The sequence below is a fragment of the Ceratotherium simum genome, chromosome 20 (assembly GCF_057802395.1).
Source record: "Ceratotherium simum simum isolate JZ-2026a chromosome 20, ASM5780239v1, whole genome shotgun sequence".
NCBI lineage: Eukaryota > Metazoa > Chordata > Mammalia > Perissodactyla > Rhinocerotidae > Ceratotherium > Ceratotherium simum.
In genome coordinates, this window is record NC_141919.1 from 54,919,067 (window position 1) to 54,942,544 (window position 23,478).

Genomic DNA, 23,478 nt, shown 5'->3' on the forward strand with positions numbered 1-23,478 from the left:
AAAAGCCATGGGGGAGGGCCAGCCAAAGGTTTCATTTCTGGGGAGTTGTTGCTATTGTGATTCCTCGTGTCTGAGGCTCGACTGAGCTACAAGTGCAGGTAAGTCATCAGAGCACAAAGCTGTTCCGTCCAGTTGTGCCAAGAGCTCGCCTCCTGCACCACCCACCACCGGCCACGCCAGCGGCCCCACGACTCACAGCGTCCTACTCGAGCTGTAAGCAACAGGCTTTTTAAGCAGATTTCCATTAAAAAAAAAAAGAAAAGCTTTGGATGATCAGTTAGCAACATAAGATGCCAAATCAAGAGAAAAACCACAATGTGGAAAGAATCTTTTTTTCTTTTTAAGGAGTGAAGTCTAGCAACTTTCAAGTTGCAGCAAAATGATAAAAGTGGCTGACATTTTGAGGCCAAAATACTGTGTTATACAGTTGATTCTCCAGACCTGACCTCACTTCCCTGTGCAGAAGACTAGCTGATAGAAGAAGCAGGAGAGGAATAAGACGGGTTCCCGGGAGGCTGTGCCTCGTCATTTGGTTTTGGCACCGAGCCCAGCACTGCCTTGAACAGAATGTCCTTAAGTGCTGGTTGGGGCAGACCGTGCTGCGCAGCACAGCCCCTGCCAGGCCTCAAGGAGCCCGGCCGAGCGGGCCAGAGCTTGGTCAGTCTCAGAGCGGCCCACGGCGGTGATGTCTATTCCTTTAAAGAGCTCTTGAGAATAGCGCCTGATGGAAACACTGTCCTTGGCGGGGACCTGGGAGACATGCTGCCCTCCCTGAGTCTCTCCATCTCCGCCTGAGCCCTTTACACTCGTGGAGAAACTGCACCGCGTTCGCGTGATGCTGCAGGAGCGTCTTCATCTGCTGTAAAGCTGTCAAGGGCCTCGAGCTCCTGGGCCACCAGCCGTAACTTCTCCAACTTAGAGGTGTGCTCGTGCTCCAGCAGCTTTTTCAAGGTGGCCACCAAGCAGGCTGTCTCCGATGGCGTCACCGTGGCCCGCGTGTCGGCGGCACTGGTGGAGAGTCCCCCATGAGCTTCTCCGTGTCCTGTGGAGGCAGCGGGAATGCTTCCTTAGGAAAGACCTCCCGAGGGCCCCAGCACCTTGTCAGGGCCTCGGCCTCCACTGGGCCGGGGACTCAGTCACTGCCGGGTGCCTGCCCCGAGCCACATTTCGCCTCTCTCCTACCCGGAGAGCCCCAACTCTTCGGCCGGCAGTGTGGGCAGCTGAGAGGACGGATTCATTTCCTGCTTCCCTGCAGTCAGAGTGGCCTGGCGTGACACAGAAGCAGAAGTCGGAGTTGTTGGGAGGGGCTTCTGGGACGGCTGCTTAAAAGTGGGCAGGTGTCTACGGGACAGCATGGACCCTTGCCCTTCCCCTTCCTCCCTCCGGGCCGCAGGGTCGTGCCCACAGGGGCAGCCGCCTGAAACCGTGTGCTGACAAGAGCACACAGCACTGCTGAGCAGAGGGCGGAGCATCGTGAGGCCACCAAGCCAGCCAGCCTCGCCTCCCTTCCTCCGGGCACTTCATTAGGTGAAAAAACAGAACCCTTAATTTTTTTAAAGCCACTGCTCATGGGTTTCTATTACAATCAAATGCAGATTCGTATTGAAAGAATAGCCAAATGGAAGAATAACTCAAATAATTTTGAGGGGAATGAAATTTCAGACCCACCCATTGTGATATTTCTAGAAAAAGCCAAGATCTCCCACTCTGGACTGTCCACAGCCTACAACGTCCTTCCCTGTCTGGTGACTTGTCTGCCTCAGCTCCGCATCAGCTCTTGATCAGCTCTCCCTTCACGGGAGGCACACAGTGTAGGAGAAATTGCTCAGATGGAGAGGTCATGCAGACCCTGCATGTAAGCTTGGCCTCAACATCCGAACGGTCCTGTATCTGAGATTCCTGTCTTGTGAAAAGGGGATCGTGGTTCTGCAGAGAACGAAATGAGGTGATGACCACATGGTGCCCAGCATCGGACCAGGCGCACAGTGGGCACTTAACACATGGCTCTTGCCTCCTCCCCCTCATGCAACGAGAGGTTCTTCCATTCCACATGCTTCTACAGGTCTTGTACATGTCACCATAGTTCAAAATAGTGCAATATAAAAATATTCTAACGTTACGTGCAAACTTTCAAATAATGCGACTCTCCCCCAGCTGAAAATTCTTCAAGAATCACCATTTGCAAAACCATGTTTCTAAGTTGCCAATTTAGCTCGTAAGTAGTTATGCCTGCCGTCCTTTACCACCGGTGCCTGCCAGCACGTGTTTGGGTGTCCTGTTTGACCCACTAGACTAACCTCGAGGGCAACAAAACCAAACAGACATAATAAAAGTACAGCAGCACCGCATGGTACTGACAAGGGGTCTGGAGAAGGGCAAAGGAAGATAGAGCAGGGGTGGTGCAGTGCCCGAGGGCTGAGGGAGGAGGCCACTCTTGATTTTGGGGGTCTGGAAAGGCGTCTCAGAGAAGCTGACCTCTGCAGAGAGGACTGAATGATGGTCAAGCAATGATCATGTCTGAGGGAAAGAGTTTCCAGGCAGAAGGGCCACGAAGACGAAGGCCTGACATAAAAACAACTTGACACGTCTGAGGAGCAGTCAGAGCCCTGTGAGGCTGAGAGGCTGAGCCCAGCTCAGAGTGGGGGCAAGGAGTGCCGTGGTGTGAGGGGGCAGGGAGGAGATGGATTTATTTGCAGTATAATGGACCCCTCACCAATCAGGGATTTTGAACAAGGGAATGATCTAAAACATTGAACAGTCACTCTGGCTATTAGTGGGGCAGAGTGGGTACGAGGAGCCCAAATGGGAGCCACTAGAGCGTCCAGGCCAGAGGGATGAGAATGGGCAGGGAGGAGGGAGAGGCTGTGCACGGGACGCATCTGGTAAGGGAACAGGCAATGCCACCATGCCTGAGCAATGCCTGGTACTAGGAGCAGATTTGGAGGAGCAGGGCTAGGGGGAATCAGGAAGTCCGTTTTGTCCAGGTCATGTTTGAGATCCCTGAGGATGTCCGGTGGAGATTTCAGGGAGGCGGTCCTAGGTGTGGGACTGGAGCTCAGGACAGACATGCCTTACAGCTCAGGGACTGGGAGAGGTTACTTACGGAGGGAGTGTAGACAGAGGGCAAGCTGAGCTACGGGCTGCCCAGATTTGTAGATCTGACAGAGAAGTGGCCGGGTGAGCTGCAGAGGGTGGGACAGCCGGGAAAGGCTGAGCCCTGGAGGTTCATTCGCTCCAATCCAGAAAGAGTTCCTGGGCGAGGGAATGAGTGATTTCTGAGGTGCTGGCTCACTCAGGCGAGAGAGAGAGGCGGATGAAGAGCAGGCCAGTGACCTACCTCATCTGTATCCTTCGCTCTCTTGGGTCTTTTAAGATTCCAAATGTTTCTTTGTATTTCTTTTGAGTATTCCATATTAGTTTGGTTGTTTTTTAGCTTCCAAGAAACTTTACAGTTCTATACAGGAAATATTGAAATGCTACAAATTGTGGACTTTTTTTTACCCTTGTAAAAAGATGTATTTTCTGGTAAGTTTTAGGCTTTACATAGAGAACAGAGCCACCAATACAACAACAACAAAAACTGAACGTGGTTTCCAACACCATATTCGTTAGCTTGAACACGTCATTTGAATTTCTGTTCTTATGACAAGGAATAGGTGGTGCAGTAAAAGTATTTTTTTAGTAGGATAACAGCTTCCACGGAGATGTTCACACAAGAACAGCCTTGCTTATTCCCCCAACCCTGACTCTCGTTTGAAATATGCCTGGATCCCCCAGTTCGTGGAGTGGTGGTCTTCTCGACCCCTCAGTGAACGTGGAGTGAGGTCAGGAGGGCGCAGAGCCCCCCCGCTCCGCATCTCCCGAGGGGCTGCTGTCAACGCTGTTCCTGTCTGTTCTTCACCACCGTTGAACTTCAGCTTCCGACGCTCCTATTCCTTTAACAGGACCAAGACGCTAATGGTTGGCAAATACCTACCAGTCAAACCAAAGCATTCGTGAGCAGCCGGGGCATCAAGTCTCTGAGCGGGCCTCTGTCCTGCTCACCGCCGGACACCCCGTGTCCAGCACTGGAGGGCACCCGATAGACACAAACGCCCCAAGGAACGAATGAGGGAAATGCACGCTTCCTTCACTGATGATGCCGTATGTTTACTAGAGTTCAATAAGCCCAATTTTTCAAAATATTCTTTAAGTTTCAAAAACAGTTTTATTGAGTATAATTCACATGCAAAAACTGTACAATTTGATAAGTTTTGAAACTTATTTGATGTTGTGAAGCCATCATGACGATCAAGACAGGGAACATATCTGTCACCCCAAAAGCCTCCTCGCACCCATCTGTAACTTCCTCCCGCCCACCCCTCCTCGACCTCCCCTCCCCGAGCAATCGCTCACCTTTCTCTAACTGCACACGAGTTTGCATTTTCTAGAATTTTCTATAAATGGAATCATACTCGTTTTCGTCCCCATTCTTTTGCACAGCAGTTTTCAGGTTCCTTCATGGGTGGTTGCGTGTATCAGTCTGTATCCATTCATCTGAACACTTGGGTTGTTTCCAGTCTTTGTCTACTATAACTAAGCGGCTGCGAACATTTGTGTACAATCTTCACATGCATACACATCTCCTTTTCTGTTGGGTTTTGAAACCTAGGAGTGGAATGACTGGATCAGACATTTAACTTTTTAAAAAACTGCCAAACTGTTTCCAAAGTGTCTGCACCACGTTCCATTCCCGGCAGCAGTGTACGAGAGTTCCCGTTCCTCCACATCCTAGACCCCAGTGCGGGGCGTGCTCTAGCCTTTCTCATAGGTGTGTAGCAGTCCCTCACTGTGGTTTTCATTTGCGTTTCCCTACTGACTACTGATGCTGAGAATCTTTTCATGTGCTGCTTGCCATCTGTGTGGTGTCTTTGGTGAAGAGTCTGTGCAAATTCATCCCCTGTTTTTGAGTTGTTTGTCTTCTTACTGTGGAGTTTTGAGAGCTCTTTGTATATTCTTTATTTTTTTATCAGGTATGTGCTTTACAAAGATTTTTTTCTTCTGTTTTGTTCTACAAGTTGTATAGTTTTAGGTGTTATCCAGGTCTCTGACCTATGTAGAGTTAATTTTCGCATGTAGTGTGAGGGATGGATGCAGGTTCATTTCTCTTTCTTTTTCTCCTTTTTTTTTTGGTGAGGAAGATTATCCCTGAGCTCACATCTGTGCCAATCTTCCTCAGTTTTGTATGTGGGACACCACCACAGCATGGCTTGATGAGTGGTGTGTAGGTCTGCACCTGGGATCCGAACCCGAGAACCCCGGGCTGCCAGAGTGGAGCATAGGAACTTAACCACTACACCACCGGGCTGGCCCCCCCCCCTTTTTTTTGCACATGGATTTCCAGTTGTTCCAGCACCGTTTCTGGAACAGGCTTTCCTTTCTGCACTGCTTTTCCTTCCCAGCTTTGTCAAAACTCAGGCGTCCATATACGTGTGAGTTTATTTCTAGACTCTGCCTTCTGTCCCATTGGTCTATTTGTCTGTCTTTATGCCGATACCATGCTCTTTTGGTTACCATCACCTGGTAATAATTCTTGAAATCAGGTAGTGTTAGCCCTTCCACTTTATTTTCAAATCGTTTTGGTTATTCCAGAATCCTTGCCTTTCCATATGAGCTTTAGAATCACCTTGTCAAGGGGCCGGCCCGGTGGCTCAGTAGTCAAGTGCGCGCGCTCCACTTCGGCAGCCCGGGGTTCGCCAGTTCGGATCCCAGGCGTGCACCAACGCACCGCTTATTAAGCCATGCTGTGGCGGCATCCCATATAAAGTGGAGGAAGATGGGCATGGATGTTAGCCCAGGGCCAGTCTTCCTCAGCAAAAAAAAGAGGAGGATTGGCATCGGATGTTAGCTCAGGGCTGATCTTTCTCACACACACACACAAAAATAAATAAATAAAAAATAGAAACACCTTGTCAATTAAAAAATAAAGTCTGCTGGGATGTTGACTGTGATTGCATTAAGTGTGTAGAACAATTTGGGGAGAATTGGCCTCTCAACAATATTGAGTCTTCCTACTGTGAATAGGATGTATCTCTCTGTGTATTTAGGTCCTTGTTATTCCTCTCAGCAATGTTTACTGGTTCTCGGGGTACAGATATTACACTGTAGGATTTATTACAAAATTCTTTTGTAAGAGTTATCCATAAAGCATTTCATGTTTTTGATGCTATTGTAAATGATGTTTTTAAATTTTTTATTTTTAACAGTTTGTTGCTAATGTTTAGAAATACAATTGATTTTTGTATATTGGAACTCACCTATTCGTTCTAGTAGCTTGTAGATTCCATCAGATTTTTTACAGAGGTGACGATGCCTCTATGAATAAAGACAGTTTTGTGGGGCCAGCCCCGTTAAGTTCAGTGCACTTTGCTTTGGCAGCCCAGGTTTGGTTCCCGGGTGTGGACCTACACCACTCATCTGTCAGTGGCCATACTGTGGTGGTGACCTGCATGCAAAACAGAGGAAGGTTGGCACAGATGTTAGCTGAGGGCAAATCTTCCTCAGCAAAAAAAAAAAACATAGTTTTGCTTCTTCCTTGGAAGAATCAGAGAATCTGTGATATTTTTAGATTGCTGAGTTTTTATCAAAATGGATGTTAGTGTTTTTCAAAAAATTTTTGTGTGTCTGTTGAGATGATCATATGATTTTTCTTTTTTATTTCATTATTATGGTGAATCCTATTGATTGTTTTTTGAATGTTAAACCAACCCCGTGTTACTGGGGTGAAACCCTTTTGGTCATGATGTCGTAGGCTTTTCATGTGTATTTGGGTCTGATTCGCACAGTTCATGGGAGAATCCCCGCATCACTGTGCATAGGGATATTGGTTGTGATTTGTTGGCCTGCTTTTGATTTCAGGCTGATGCTAGTCTTATAGAATGAATTGGGATGCATTCCTGTTTCCTCAATTTTCTGGAAGTTTTTGTATATTTGGTATTGCTTCTTCCTTGAATGTTTGGTAGAATTCACCAGTGAACCTATCTGGGCCTGGAGTTTTCATTGTGGGGAGGTTTTTAACTACAAATTTAACTTCTTTAACAGATTAGTGGCTTTTCTTGAAACTGATTTCTCCTTGGGAAAACTTTGATAGTTTGCACCCTTCACAGAATTTAACCTAAGTTGTCGAATTTCTTGGCATAAAGTTGTCTATGATAGTTCCCATATCTGTTGGAGCCACTCTTCAGAAACAGAGACTGATGATGACACCACACACACCGAGAGGGGAGGAAGAGTCTGTGACTCCCACAGTGAGGCTTCTGGAGGAGAGCAGGGGCTCCAGGCAGGTCTGACAGCGGCTTGAGCGAGCAGGACATGCAGACTGGTCTGGAGTGTTGATGGTGGTTGTGACAGGGGCTGGGTGGAGGTTCCCACACACAGCCTGGTTTGAACTTCCCCCAGGTGCCGAAGAAGGGGGCACCTGGGCTTGCTTATCAGCTTTCCCAGATGTGGAACGGAAGGGGAAGAGGGAGAGGCAAGGCTTCAAAGCTGTCAGCAGCCAAACATCAAACACGGAGTCTGGCTCTTTATTATACTAGCTTTTTTTTTATTGCGGTAACATTGGTTTATAACAATATATAAATTTCAGGTGTGCATCATTATATTTTGATTTCTGTGTAGACTACATCATGTTCACCACCCAAAGACTAATTACCATCCATCACCACACACATGTGCCCTATCAACCCTTTTGCCCTCCTCCCTCCCCCCTTCCCCTCTGGTAACCACCAATCCAATCTCTCTCTCTCTCTGTGTTTGCTTGTTGTTTTTATCTTCCACTTATGAGTGAGATCATACGGTATTTGACTTTCTCCCTCTGACTTATTTTGCTCAGCATAACACTCTCAATGTCCATCCGTGTTGTCACAAATGGCAAGATTTCATCTTTTTTATGGCTGAGTAGTATTCCGTTGTGTATATATACCACAGCTTCTTTATCCATTTGTCCCTTGTTGGGCACCTAGGTTGCTTCCAAGTCTTGGCTATTGTGAATAACGCTGCAGTGAACACAGGGGTGCATGTATCTTTATGCATTTGTGTTTTCACATTCTTTGGATAAATACCCAGCAGTGGAATAGCTGGATTGTATGGTAGTTCTTAATTTTTTGAGGAATCTCCATACTGTTTTCCATTGTGGCTGCACCAGTTTGCACCCCTTCTCTCCACATCCTCTCCAACACTTGTTATTTCTTGTCTTGTTAATTATAGCCATTCTGATGGGCGTGAGGTGGTATCTCATTGTAGTTTTGATTTGCATTTCCCTGATAATTAATGATGTTGAACATCTTTTCATGTGCCTGTTGTCTATCTGTATATTTTCTTTGGAAAAATGTCTGTTCAGATCTTTTGCCCATTTTTTAATTGGGTTGTTAGTTTTTTTGTTGTTGAGATGTATGAGTTCTTTATATATTTTGGATGTTAACCCCTTATCAGATATATGGTTTGCAAATAGCTTCTCCCAATCATTGTCTTTTCGTTTTGTTGATGGTTTCTTTTGCTGTTCAGAAGCTTTTTAGTTTGATATAGTCCCATTTGTTTATTTTTCTATTGTTTCCCTTGCCTGGTCAGACTTGGTACTTGAAAATATGCTGCTAGGGCCGGCCCCATTGCACAAGCAGTTGGGTGTGCACGCTCCGCTTCAGGGGCCCGGGGTTTGCGGGTTCGGATCCCAGGCGTGCACCGACGCACTGCTTGTCACACCATGCTGTGGCGGCATCCATATAAAGTAGAGGAAGGTGGGCACAGATGTTAGCTCAGGGCCAATCTTCCTCAGCAAAAAAAGAGGAGGATTGGCATTCGATGTTAGCTCAGGGCTGATCTACCTCTAAAAAAAAAGAAAATATGCTGCTAAGACTGATGTTGAAGAGCGTACTGCCTATGTTTTCTTCTAGAATTTTTATGGTTTCAGGTTTTACATTCAAGTCTCTAATCCATTTTGAGTTAATTTTTGTGTATGGTGTAAGATAATGGTCTACTTTCATTTTTTTGCATGTGGCTATCCAGTTTTCCCAACACCATTTATTGAAGAGACTTTCCTTTCTCCATTGTATGTTCTTGGCTCCTTTGTTGAAGATTAGCTGTCTGTAGATGTGTGGGTTTATTTCTGGGCTTTCAGTTCTTTTCCATTGATCTGTGTGTCTGTTTTTGTGCCAGTACCATGCTGTTTTGATAACTATAGCTTTGTAGTATATTTTAAGGTCAGGGATTGTGATGTATCCAGCTTTGTTCTTTTTTCTCTGGATTCTTTTGGCTATTCGGGGTCTTTTGTTGTTCCATATAAATTTTAGGATTTTTTGTTCTATTTCTGAGAAAAATGTCATTGGAACTTTGATAGAGATTGCATTGAATCTATAGATTGCTTTAGGGAAGTATGGACATTTTAACTATGTTAATTATTCCAATCCAAGAGCACGGAATATCTTTCCGTTTCTTACTGTCTTTTTCAATTTCTTTTAAAAATGTATTATAGTTTTCAGTGTACAGATCTTTCACCTCTTTGGTTAAATTTATTCCTAGGTATTTTCTTCCTTTTGTTGCAATTGTAAATGGGATTGTATTCTTGATTTCTCTTTCTGCTACTTTGTTGTTAGTGTATAGAAACTACTATCTTTGTAATATCTGTAGAACTTGTAGTGATGTCCCCTCTCATTCCTGACCTTGGCAAATTGTGTCTCCTCTCTCTTTCACCCTTTTCCCTGAGCAGTCTGTCTAGAGGTCCAAGTCTATTGATTTTCTCAAAGAGCTAGTTTTTGGTTTCATTCATTCTCTTGTTTTTGGTTTTTGCTCCTGTCATTTTCTGCTTCGGTCTTTATTATTTCTTTTATTCCACTTACTGGGGTCTAATTTGCTCTGCTTTGTCCTTTCTTAGGTGGAAGCTGAGGGCAGTGAGTTCATATCCTTCTTCTATAGTTTAAATTTCTCACTACGCGCTGCTTCACTGGCCTCCCGTAATTCTGATATGCTGTGTTTTCATTTTCCTCCAGTGCAAAATAACATCTAATTCCCTTTTGGCTTCTTCTTTGGGTTATTTAGAATGCGTTATTTAGTTTCCAAATAATTGTAGATTTCCCAGAAATCTTGTGTTATTGATTTCTAATCTAACTCCACTGTGGTCAGAGGATGCGCTTCATATGATTCGAGTCCTTTTAAATGCGTTGAGCTTGTTTTATGGTCCATCCTGGTGAGCTGTGTGCACTTGAGAGGAATGTGTGCTCTGCTGGTGTTGGGGGAGTGTTCCGTACACGTTAGCCGGGTCTGGTTAGTAGTGTTCAAGTCTGTTATACATTTGCTGAATCCTGCCTACTTGTTCTGTCGATTATTGAGAGAAAGATATTAAAAATTGTGGATTTGTCTATTTCTCAGGGTAGTTCTCTCAGTCTTGCTTTATATATTTTGAAGCCTCCTTATTAGATGTGTAAACATTTCAGACTGTTGTTATTCTCTTGATTAATTGATCCCTTTATCAAAATGAAATGACCTTTACCCCTGGTAATAGTATTTGGTCTGAACTCTACTTTTCCTGATGTTAACTGAGTCACTCTAGTGTCTTTTGATTCATGTTAGCATGACATGTGTCTTTCCATTTTAACTTTTAACCTATTTGTGTCTTTATATGTAAGTGCGTTTGTCATAGGCAGCATATAGTTAGGTCTTGATTTTTTTTCATTCTTTCAAACACCATTTTAATTGGGGTATTTAGACAGTTTTAATTTAATGTGATTACTGATGTGACTAGATCTGTGTTTTATCATCTTGCTATTTGTTTCTATTGTCCAATCTGTTTTTTATTCCCTTTCTCCTCTTTCTACCTTCTTTAGGATTAACTGAGTATTTTTTATGATTCCATTTTATCTCCGTTGCTGGATTATTAGCTGTAACTCTTTCCTTGCTATTTTAGTGGTTGCCTTAGGGCAGAAAGGACACATCTTTAACTTGTCACAGGGATATTATACCCCTTCACATCAGGATAAACCCATATGAGAGTGTACTTCCATTTTGCCCTCCAGCCTTTATGCTATTATTGTCACACATTTTACTTTTACATGTTGTTGACCCCACAATATATTGTTATTTTTTAAGTAGTCAGTTATCTTTTAGAGAGATCTAAATAATATGAAGACAATCTTATATGGCTATGCGTTTTCTTGCCGTTTCTGCTGCTCTCCATTCCTTTGTGTTGACCCTGATCTTCCTTGTGCCTGAAGGACTTCCTTTAACATTTCTTGTAGTATGGGCCTGCCTATGATGAATTCTTTTAGCTTTTGTATGTCTGAAGACATTTTTATTTTGCCTTCACTTTTGAAGGATATTTTCACTGGATATAGAATTCTAGGTTGACTTTTTCTTTAATTCATACTTTTAAGAGTTTGCTCCACTGCCTTCTTGGTTGGATGGTTTCAAACAAGAAATCTGATGTCCTTCTTGTTTTGTTCTTTTGTACATAACACGTCTAGCTTTCTTCTGGCTGCTTCTATGACCTCCTCTTTTTGTTTTTTGTGAGGAAGATCAGCCCTGAGCTAACATCCGTGCCCATCTTCCTCTACTTTATATGGGACGCCACCACAGCATGGCCCGACAAGTGGGGCGTCGGTGTGTGCCTGGGATCTGAACCTGCGAACCCCGGGATGCAGAAACGGAGCACGAGCACCTAACTGCTAGTGCCACCAGGCCAACCCCACGACTTCCTCTTTATCACTGGTTTTCAGCAATTTGACTATGATGGTCTTTGGTATGGTTTTAGCCATATTTATCGTGCTTGGGGTTTGTCAAACTTCTTGCTTGTGGGTTTATAGTTTTCATCAAGTTTGGAAAATTTGGGGTCATTATTTCTTCAAATAGTTTTTCTGCCGCTCCCCCACCCTATCGTTTCCTCAGGGACTCCACTTACCAGGTATTGAGACACCTGAAGTTGTTCCACAGCTCACTACTGCTGTTTTAAAAAAGATTCTTGTTCCCCTCTGTGTTTCATTTTGTATAGCTTCTACTGCTACACCTCCAAGTGCACAAAGCTTTTCCTCTCAACGTCTAACCTGCTGGTAACACCATCCACGGCATTTTTCATCACATTGTAGTTTCCATCTCAGAAAATCAATTTGAATCTTTCTTTTATATTTTCCATGTCTCTAACTTTTGAAATATGGAATACAATGATAATAATTTGTAATGTCTCTGATAATTCTAACATGTGTCTCAGTTCTGATTTGATTTTGGTTGGTTGACTATTGTTTTCATTATGGGCCATATCTTTCTGCTGCTGCTTCTGCCTGGCAATCTTTGATTGGATGCCAGATAGTCTGAATTTTACCATGTCAGATGCTGGATGTTTCTGTATTCCTACAAAGGTTGAGTTTTGTTTTGGGATACCGTTAAGTTATTTGGGAAAGGTTTGATCCTTTCAGTTGTTGCTTTTTCATTATTTGCTAGCTGGGTCTGGAGCCATGCTCAGTCTGGGCTAAGACCTTCTGAGTACCTGTCCCAGTGTCCCACAATTGATGAGATTTTCCAGTCTCATTAGTGGGAAGAGGTGTTGTTCCCAGTCCTGACTGAGTCTGGCACTGTTCCCTCAGTCCTTTCCTAGGGCTCCTTCCCCACCCTGGGGCAGTGTCCTCACAAACGTGCTGACCAGCTCTCTGCTGAACACTCAGGGGACCCTCTTCAGACCTCTGGGTGCTCCGTCTTGGCAGCGCTGTCTTCTCTGGACTCTGTCCTGTGCACTCTGTCCGCCTTGACCTCCCCAGATTCTCAGCTCCATCTCGTGAACTCAAGGAATCTGCCAGACTTTGCTCGATTCCCTCCTTCTGCCCCACGGCCTCAAAACTCTCTCAAGGGTCAGCTGGGCAACGGCAGGGCTCCCCTTACTTCTACCCTGTCTCTCAGGGATTATTGTCTTTCATTGCCTGAGGTACAGTGTCTTGAAAATGGTGGTTTCATACATTTTTCTGTTTATTTTGTTGTTGTTGTTTCAGAAGGAGCATAAATTCAGTTCCTGTTACTCCATCTTGGCCAGACGAGGAAGTAATAAACCGAATTTTAACAACCATTGTTTGGTATTGAGAAGCTCTCTACAAGTCGGCTGTGGTGGACACACAGATATTCTGCCCAGATCCCCCTCTCCAGGGAGGACTCGCTTCCTGCTGTATGACCAGCCTCCAGCTGTCAGACCCTCCGGGGTTGCCCTCAGCTGTGCCCTTCCCAGAGCAGCCCACACTCGGTGGCTGAGCAGGAGGACCTGGAATAGCCTGGCCATTCAGCGCGACGTGGGGTGCTCTGATGGACAGCGCTGGCCCTGGAGTCCCCAGTGGCCCAGGCCTGCACTGTAGTTTGCCTTCCCTTCTGTTTCCTCTGCTTGTTCCCCCTTCCTTTCACAGGTGTCGATCTTGGATATCTTATACCCAGAACTCTCTCAGCTTCTGCTTTCAGAGAACCCAACCTACGTCACCGACACTGAGGTGGCTGGTGTGGCCCAGAGATCAGTGCCCAAGGGCCCCTGCACTGGCCATCCTGTAGATGTCCCTTCTCTACAAGAACTGAAAGCTCGTCACTAGAATTTGTTTCTAAAAGACCATCAAGTGTTCAGCGTGTGTGTGTGTGTGTGTGTGTGTGTGTCACTTAAGAAATTTTGCTCTTTTGACAAAATGTATCCAGAGATTAATTTCTAAAACCTATATTGCAGGGGGAAAAAAAGTCATGAAATGAAGAAAATAGGCCATAGAGCTAGGACACATCTTACTTTTTCATCTTATAAGAGGGTAAATGATGTGGCCATTCACCTACCATTTGGGGAATCCCTTAAAGCAATCAGAATCCACCCATTTCTCAAGGTGCACATTTTATTTTATTTTTGTGAGGAAGATTGGCCCTGAGCTAACATCTGATGCCAATCCTCCTCTTTTTGCTGAGGAAGACTGGCCCTGGGCTAACATCCATGCCCATCTTCCTCCACTTTATATGGGACGCCACCACTGCATGGCTTGACAAGCGATGCGTTGGTGCGCGCCCATCTGAAACTGCGAACCCCGGGCCACCGCAGCAGAGCACACGCACTTAACCGCTTGCGCCACCAGGCCGGCCCCTCAAGGTGCACATTTTAAAACCTGACATTTGGGGAGAGTCTTAAGGAGAGTCAGTCTTGAGAGGAATTCTCCCTCGTGTTTAAACGCCGCCTCTGTCAGTCTGGTGCCCTGAAGAGAACACCGTTGGAGCTGAAACCAAACACTGGTTGCTGTTGACGTGGGGAGAGGACAGGAGCCCCTGAGCCGCACCTGCATGGCTGCGCCGAGCGCTCAGATCTCTGCAGCACCAGCTGAGTCTCCTCAGCAAAGCTCCCTCTCCTCTCGGCACAGGCAGCAGAAATCTTGACCACCTGGTGAGACTGGTGGTCCCCGAGGAGCTTGCACCTTCCACACATTGGTTCTTCATCACGTAGGCACATCTGATCAACAAAAGAACAGTCGACGACACTAGTTTCCCTTCCTGTTCCAGCCCCACACGCTCGGGACCTGCCAGGCCCCAGGCGGAGGCCCTTCCGAATGTGTTCTTAAGCAGGGGTCAAGTCACTTGCTCAGGAGGCCCTGGTGTGGGGAGGACAGAGGCAATGGCAGTACCTGGTGCTTGAACGGTGACTAAGCGGGCGCATACACACTTGGTATTTCATGGAATCCCCATGATGGCCCTTTAATTTAGACGGCATTTGCCATTTTACAGCTGCAAGATGTTAAGTGACTTGCCCAAGGACACATTGCCAGGAAGGGACAGTATTGTGATTGGAAGACAGGGCTTTCTGGCTCCAAGACCCTTTTCTGATTTGCCAAGCCACCGCCTGATAGGGCTCCTGTGAGGACTGAATACCGAGATGTGTGTGACATGCCTGGTGTGCTGCGTGGCAGTCAGCGAACATCACACTCACGGGAGCTACTGGTAATATCATAAGGACCCCCACAAAGCTGACCCCACTACAGGCTCAAGATAAGCTGGGCTCATCCCAGATGGAAGGGATCAGGAGGACCGTCCCTGCCCTGCCGGCCCCTCCCTCCCCCACTTGGCTGGTGGGAGCCTTGGAATGAACAGTTGTGTCTTGGAAGGGGAGGTAACTGCTGAGGATGAGACAGAACTGCTGAGAATTTGTGGCAAACAAAACCGATTTTTAAAGACAGCAAGCAAACAGGAATACTGAACCGCGCCCTGTTCTCCAGAGTCCTCTTCGTGGCCTGAGCTACCGTGCCCCGAGCACGCCACTTACGTCCTGGTGGGAGAAGCGCAGCTAGGAGCAGAGCAGAGGCCGGCGGAGCTTCGGGGCAGCCCAGGAGGTTGGCTGAGGGTGGAGAATCTCAGGGAGACCCTGCCCTGCGCGGACAGACCCCTGATATTCTGCACAGAAGAGCCAGGAGCCCCTGGAGCTATGAGACCCTTCTCGGAGACACGTCTGTGCTTCAGGAGCTGGCTGTGGCTTCAGGCTACAGCCAAATTATGAAGACTTGAGAATACCTTTGACCTCCTTCAAAGAAATTCCCCACTTAGTTCCTACCTGACCGTTAACAAAGCAGCCTAAACCTGTTGGTTGGTGCTACCTGATCTGTGAAACAGGGAAAACTTGGCCTCATCCTGCCACTCCAGAGTTGGCGGGGGAATCACTTGTGCTCAGGGTTGCAAATGGGCTTTGTCAACAGCGAAGCCTTAAACCGAAGTGGTGCCATATCTGAGTCACAGCTGAGTTATATCTGACACGGGTCATTCTCAAGTCAGGGCCAAAGAGGGAGATTACATACAGCAAATTACCTCTGAAGATCCCTTAGCAGAGGAATATGGGATTAGAGCACACAAGGTTTTACACAGATCATGCTGTAGAAATGTGTGTGTAAGTGTACAATGTATAGAGCAAAATACAAATCACAATAAAGGATCACGTGACGTATTGCATGAAAAACTCATGCTGAAGATGAAACATCAGAATCACACTCAGGTCTCCAGACTATTCACTCCTAACAAGAACATGGAACCAACAGGAGGAATGGCAGAGTTGCTGGTCCCATCTTACCCTACCCTCTCTCTCTGGGTTGATCAAAGGAAGCTAAATTCTCATAAGTCTGAATATGATGCTACTGTGCTGTAACTGTTTGCACCCCTCTATCTATGGTCCCTTACTGCATGGCTGAATACCACACACACACATGCACACACGCACACACCCACACACTCACACACCCACACACTCACACACCCACCTGGGCTCCGTCACTAAGAAGGAAGAATGAAGTCAACACTCGTGTGGGCATTTATTTGGAAAGTAATCCTCCGCTACACTCCTGAGCAAATACCTGGTTTCAACTATAAGGTTGCTGACTAATTTGGCAGGTTGGGCAGCTAGGCAAGAATAACATAAAATAAAAAGTAGAGCTGAGTACCAGATTCATGATTTCTCCATATTTTTCACACATTTGGGCGAGATGGTTCTGCTACTTGGTATGAAGTGTCTCAAGTTCCTCCTTAAACTTCTCCAGTACATTTTCAGCAAGGATGTTCCTCTGCAATCCACTCATTCCCCTGCCCCTCAAATAAATGACCTAAAACAGAGACGGCACGAGCTGGTGGCAAATTCCCTTGGCCAACAGTGACATCGTCATGGGGGAAAGATGGGACACCTCACTTCCTGCCCACGTAAACAGCATCCAGGGAGAAGAGAGGACACGTACCCACCAGAGGGAGTGCAGACGGGGCTTGCAGAAGGGAACAGCTGTGAGAGTCTCCTCACCCCTGCAATGTAACCCCTCCCGCTGCCTGGCCTGGGCTAGAGTGTGCACGTTGTCACCCAGCGGGGACAGTCGCCACTAACTCCATCAGATGAAGCGGGAACCTGTCTTCTTGCTCTCGGTGAGTTGTGGTTGGTCCCTGCTCTGTCTCCTGGGAAGCCCAGCCCACCAGGAAGACAGCCGCTCACAGACGACTGTGCGGTTGGATGCGCAGGGGAGCCCAGAGAAGGAAGGGCTAAGTCTCCTTGGGGTGATGGACGAGATCAGGGCTGGAGTCTCAATAAGAAGCCGCCTGACCTAGGCACTGAAGACTAAATGTACCAACCACGTCTTTTATTTTCCATATTTCTGATGCTCGCATCCGGGACCTTGCAGACCCTGGAGGGACAGCCCCTCCCAGGACCAGCCAATGCTAGAGAGAGTAAAGGACTCACCTGGGAACATGCCTTTCCTGTGCAAATGCAGCCGTCCAGAGCCCTGACCCCCAGGGCAGGCACCAGACAACTTGGGACAGCCCCTCTCCCCAGAGCCCACTGAAAGTACTCAAACTGGCCAATCTTAAGCCCACTTACTCTGCCTCGCCTATTCTTGCCTGAGGAAACCACAGTAAAGGCTCCCACCCACAGTCCTGCCACCTCCTGACCCCCATCCCCACCAGAGCTTCCCCGTGTGGCCCCCCTGGCGTGGCATGCCCCCTCCTCTTGGGATCTGTGAGAAACTGTCTTTCACTGGCAGTCGTCTCCTGATCTGTTGGCCTCATCATACCCAAATAATAATAAAACCTGCATTTGAAAACACAAGAAAAATAGACAAGACCAGATGGCACCTGGAGTTACCATCATAGTCCACCCATCTGGCAACCACCTTATAATCCACTTGTTGAACAAACTTTTATTAAGCACCTACCATGCTAGGGATGGGATAGTGAACAGCGCAAACACACCTGGCCCGCCCTCAGGGGCTTATCTGCTAGAGAAGGAAATAGATGCCAAACAACCAAGATGCTAGCCGCATCGGCAATCTCCAGCCGGATAGTTACACTAAGCCCACCATGGACCCAGGTGTCTTTTCCATCCGTGCCACTTTGGGGTCAGGGTGAGTAAATAACTGTACATGTTTGTTACTTACTGTGTGGAGAAAACACATGGTGAGTGAGTCAGGAGTGAAAGGAAAGATCTGAATGGAAAGATCCAGATTCAAGCTCCAGCTTTGTGAAACTGGGAACTATCCAATATCTCTTAGGAGGAGAATGGATAAACAAACAGATGCGTGTGTGTGTGTGTTTGTGCAGTGGAATACCACACGGTAATAAAAAGATGAACTATTGGTCATACAACAACATGAATGAATCTCAGAGAAATTATGTTGAGTGGAAGAAATCTGTCATAAATAATATATACTATATGATTCCATTTATGTAATTTAGGCAAAACTAACCCATAGTGAAAGAGGTCACAATAGTCTCCTGTGTGGGTGTGGAAGTGCCGCTGACTGGGAAGCTCAGGCGTGAAGGAATGTTCTAGATCTTGAACTGGGTGGGGCGTATATGGAGATACACACATATCATTTATTGGGATAAAGATTGCTTCAGATGTGTGCACCTCACACACCTTACTGTATGTAAGTATTTTCAAGGGAAAAGCAGCTGGTGAACCTGAACGCTGTGACTGGAATTTTAAGCCTTGGCTTCCTTTTCTGTGAAGTGGGGATCCAGCCCCTTCTCTCTGTAACTGCTTAAACTGCTGTTTGGGAATGCTTACTATCGTTATTCTTAAAGTGGATTTTCTGTTACTTCTTTGAAAAAAGTGCCTACTTAAGCTTTCATGGAGGTCCCATAATGCCAAATAAAGACGAATTTTCTTGCCCGTAACCCCAATGTGGTCAATGTTAGCATGTCTTTTTCTGGATTGTCCCTCTCTCTGGACCGAGGAGTGGGCTGCTTAGCCCTCCAGGGTCAGCGCGCCCTTTCCGTAGGGGATCCCACTGCATGGAATTTCCCGGTCCCTCTGGGACTTGAGAGCCGGCGACCTGGGTTTGGACCCAGCCAGCATTCACTACAAAACACGAGGGGGGTGTTCCTCTCCTCCAGACTTCAGGGCCATGGACGCTCCACGGAAAATGAACTGGCCGGACCCCCACCACCAGCCCCCGGGATCTGGGCCTTTGTTTTCAAACAGAACTGAAGAGTGTGAAATGCCCCAGACGGCCAGTCCTCTTCCCCCTGGCAGCTCCCGGCTCCGCTCCATCACTCTGAAGCCCCCCACCCCGCTACAGGCACGTCTCCTGAGTCTGCAGGGCCTCGCGCCTGCCTCGGGAGGGAAAGCCCGAGAGCGCCTCGTTGAGCGTCCCGAAGCTCACATGCCATCATGACCCCTTCCCGGTGAAATATTTCTCCCTGCTTCGTACAGGACAAAATGCAAAGCCCTGTGCACGACATGTAAGACCCCCTTCAGCACGTTCCAGCCTGCCCTTCTGGCGGCCCCTAAGTGCCCTCGCGTCTCCCACCAACCTCCAGTGAAGGTTGTCTCCTGACCAGCCCACAGCATCTCCAGTCACAGGTCCCTTTCTTGGGCCCCCGTGTCTGCTCTCCTCTCTTGTCGCCATGCCCTCTCCATCCTGCTCTGCAGACTCTCCCGGCTGCCACCTCCTCTGAAGCTTCCGTGTCTCCACTGGGGGACCCCCCCCCGTGCACAGGGCCACTTGCCCTTGCAGGGATGGGCCCTCCCTGGTCTCTCAATCTCTGGTTCTGCAGAGTGACAAGGCCCCTGACAGGTGCTAATCAGTGCTCCCCTGCCCCGAGCCCTGAAATAGGGGAAAGCCAGCATTCTTTCTCCCTTGGCGGTTGTTGGAACCATCTCTCTAACACTGAGCCACAATGCGTGTCCTCCTGTACCCTCCTGTCTTGACATGAGTACGTGAGCCACGTTTGGCCACTCCATTGACCTACAGCCACCAGCACGAAAAGAAATAGAAATGCTGCTTTCCTCGTGGTGGGAACTGGCCCTTCTCCCATGGAGATAGTTGCCATGTGTAAAAATTTCAAGGCCCTTTGGTCGCCGCAGCCTAGGGCAGACTGGCCATCTGTGTCGGGCTGGGAAGATAACCAGGGAAAACAATGCACATACACAACTGCCGGGCTGGGATGATAGCCAGGAGGCTCAGTGCACGTACGCCACTGACAACCATTTGTGCATCAAAACACTAAATGCTTGCTCTGTAAACTCTGTACCTGCTTATATAAACTGCTGGAAACCGAGGCCTGGTGAGAGTCTCACCTGTGGAGGGGATGCCCTGCCCAGGACGTGTGATGATCGGATTCCTGCCCAGCTGTGTCACTTGAAGGGACTCTCCCCAGCAGTGGGGCATGGATGTTGTGAGTAACCAATCTGCTGTGTTCTCTTTTTGGTCAACCTGGTGTTTCTCTTTCCAGTTGGTTTGTGTCATTTCCCTTCAATCGATGTGGATGTTCCCTTTCCAGTCGATCTGATGCTTTTCCCTCTCATTATATGATCTATTTGAATCTGCTGCTATCTCAGTCAATGTGGATGTTTTCCTTTTCCAGTCAAGCTGATGTTTTTCCCTCTTAATATTTGACCTATTTGGATCTGTTTGTGGACTATCGCCTTTACTCTCCTCTATATAATAAAATATACCTTCAGTCCATTTGTTTGGAGTGGAAAGTTTCTTTTGTGTCTCTGATCGAATCCCTGAACCTCTCATAACACCTCCCCACCCCGAGTCCCACCATGTCTTCTAAGCCTCCTCCACCCACCCTGACGGCCCTTCAGAGGTGTGGTCTGGCCAGCCAGCCTTCATCCTGCAGGCCAGACACCCCCAGTTCTTCCACGGGGCAGGGGCCGACGCAAGCTGACAGAGAGAAATCTGCCGCCTTGCTGCAGAGGGGCCCAGACCTCTTACCTCCTGCACACGGGGCAGCAGAACCGTCCGGTGACGTGGCTGCAGCTCTGGCACACCAAGAGCAGCTCCAGGCACCAGCTGCAGAAGCTGTGGGAGCTGGAGAGGAGCAGCATGGGCGGGGGGGGGGGGGGCAAGAGCAGCTCCAGGCACCCAGGACAGGACAGCCCCACACCCAGCGCCTGCCTTGCCCAGGCCAGCTGCCCGCCAGCTTCTGGGACAGGCGCGGATGCGGCCACGAGACAGGTCGCAATAGACCTGCCCAGGCTTCCTCAGAGGAGGGAAGAAGCCAGGGATGCTCCACAGACGCCAGGGGCACCAGGACGTGTTGGGGGGGGGGTGGTGGCAAACTGTGGCCCCCCCCAGCCGAATGCAGCCCGGGCTCCTTTCTGTACAGCCTTCCAGCCACAGGTGGTTTTTACATTTTTAAGGGGTTGTAAAAAACAAAACCAAACAAACAAAAACACAAAAGCACAAGAATACGTAACAGAGACTTTACATGGCCTGCAAAGTCTCCTTTTTGTGTGTGTGAGGAAGATCAGTCCTGAGCTAACATCTATTGCCAATCCTCCTCCTTTTTTTGCCCTTTTTCTCCCCAAAGCCCCAGTAGATAGTTGTATGTCATAGTTGCACATCCTTCTAGTTGCTGTATGTGGGACGCCGCCTCAGCATGGTCCGACAAGCAGTGTGTCGGTGCACGCCCGGGATCCGAACCCCGGTTGCCAGCAGCGGAGCACACGCACTAAACCGCTAAGCCACGGGGCCGGCCCCCTGCAAAGTCTTAAATACTGAATCTGCTTTCCAGCTCTTTACTGAAAGAGTTTGCTGACCCCTTCTAATTTGGAAGACAAAGAACTGGAATCAGCCCACCTCACACACACACCCGACTTGCTCACGCCTTAGCTGTTGGCAGGACTGACGAGGAGCAGGAGGCTGTAGCCTCAGTCCACAGCTGGGAGATCGTAGGCCAGCAATCTGTTTCTTCATCCACAAGGTGTTGAACTGGGTCGTCTCCACTCCCTTCCAGCTCTGAAGTTCTGCGCATCTGCAGTCTCTGGCACGTCACTTGACCTCTCCTAACCTCACCCCTCTCAGAAAGGGGACCATGGGGTAGGTCTCCCCGGCTCGTGGTTCTTCGGAAGATCAACCAGTCTGGACGAGGAGCATTCACTGAGCTCATGGGCCGGGCCAGGCAGTTGGCACATTCTCTCATTTAATCTCCACAACCCTGAGGGGCTGACGTGATTAGCTTTCACTCGAGTCAGGGACACTGGGGCACGGGGAGGTAGAAGACTCATCCAGGGCTGCAGTTGATGACAACGGCAGAGCTGATGGTGCGTCGTGTCCCGTCCGACTCTTTCCTGCTTCTAACAGGCTGTGCTGCCTCACACATGAGGCCCCTGCAGATGAGAAGCTTCTCGACGAGACGCGAACTTCCTCCCACTGCTGCCTGTGCTCTGAGACCATGGGCAGCAGGGAGAAGGCAGTAAAAACCCACCGACGTGGGGCCGGCCCAGTGGCACAGCGGTTAAATGGGCACCCTCCGCTTCGGCGGCCCGGGGTTCGGAGGTTCAGATCCTGGGCGCGCACGACGCACCGTTTGGCAGTCCATGCTGTGGCGGCGTCCATGTAAAGTAGAGGAGGATGGGCACGGATGTTAGCCCAGGGCCAGTCTTCCTCAGCAAAAAAAAAAAAAAAAAAAGAGGAGGATTGCCATTAGATGTTAGCTCAGGGCTGATCTTCCTAACACACACACACACACAAAAAGCCACTGACATGCTCTCTGCCTCCATTCCACAAACACAGATGGAGCACTGAACACGTTCAAGACACATGATGGGCCACGTGGGGGCTTAAGATGTGCTCCTTATTCGTGACAATGACAGCCTCTCTGTGGCTCCGGGGAATCAGTTCTAATTCATGAGCACAGATGTGGCAAATCCCTGCTCCCAGAGGGCTCTCAGTCCAAAGGAGAAGACAGGTACAGAGAGGTGCAGACGTTCCAGCTGGCCCCCCAGCCATTCCTTCCCTGGCTGTCTTCCAGGACAGAGGCCAGAAACCGTGGCTCCCCCTTGTCAGACTATCTGACGTTGGGCAGCGGTGGTGTCAGATGCTGTTGGCCAATGAGAGTTGCCCTGAAGTCTGCTGAGAGGTTTGGGGGAAACTTTCTTGTTTCCTGATCAGAGAGATAGATGTGGGTTTCGGTACGCTTCCCTTCATCTTTCTGCCTTGTGTGAAGACTCCTAACTTGGAGTTGCAGCAGCCACTTTGCAACCATGAGGATCACAGACATGCGGCCTGACCTACGGCAGTTCTCACCTCCCTCCAGCTCACCGTCCGTGAGAAAACAAGGCCGCCATGAGCTGGGCTTCAATCCTAACTGATGAAACGAGGCAGGAAGAATCATGAGCCATGAGAGGGAAGAAGCCGGAAACATTTAGAGAATACGACATCACTCATGACTGGGCACAAAGGACTGTGGAAGGCACAGCAGCCGCTGTGTTGCTCACTCTGTGGAGCCATCACATTCTGTCTTGCAAACAGTCCCCCGGCTACGCTCAGGGCTCCAGAGCGCCCCATCCTGAGACGGGCCCCGACTGGACAGACTGTAAAGGCCATGCCCTCCCCCCGGCCGGATACCATCCCAGGCACCAGATGTTCAGGGCTCGCTTGGCCACCTGGCCCAGCTCTCTCCGAGATGTCAGGGCTGCTTTGCTAGGAGGTTACTGGGAAATTTTCCCTCCATAATAAAAGGGGAAATCTCCTGCCCCCTTTCTTCCTG

The 23,478-nt window shown here is 48.3% G+C and overlaps 1 pseudogene; it reads right to left on the minus strand.

The window, feature by feature from the left end:
- Positions 1–467: 467 nt before the first annotated feature.
- LOC147914471 (uncharacterized) lies at positions 468–22,989 on the minus strand (annotated as a pseudogene).
- Positions 22,990–23,478: the final 489 nt, after the last annotated feature.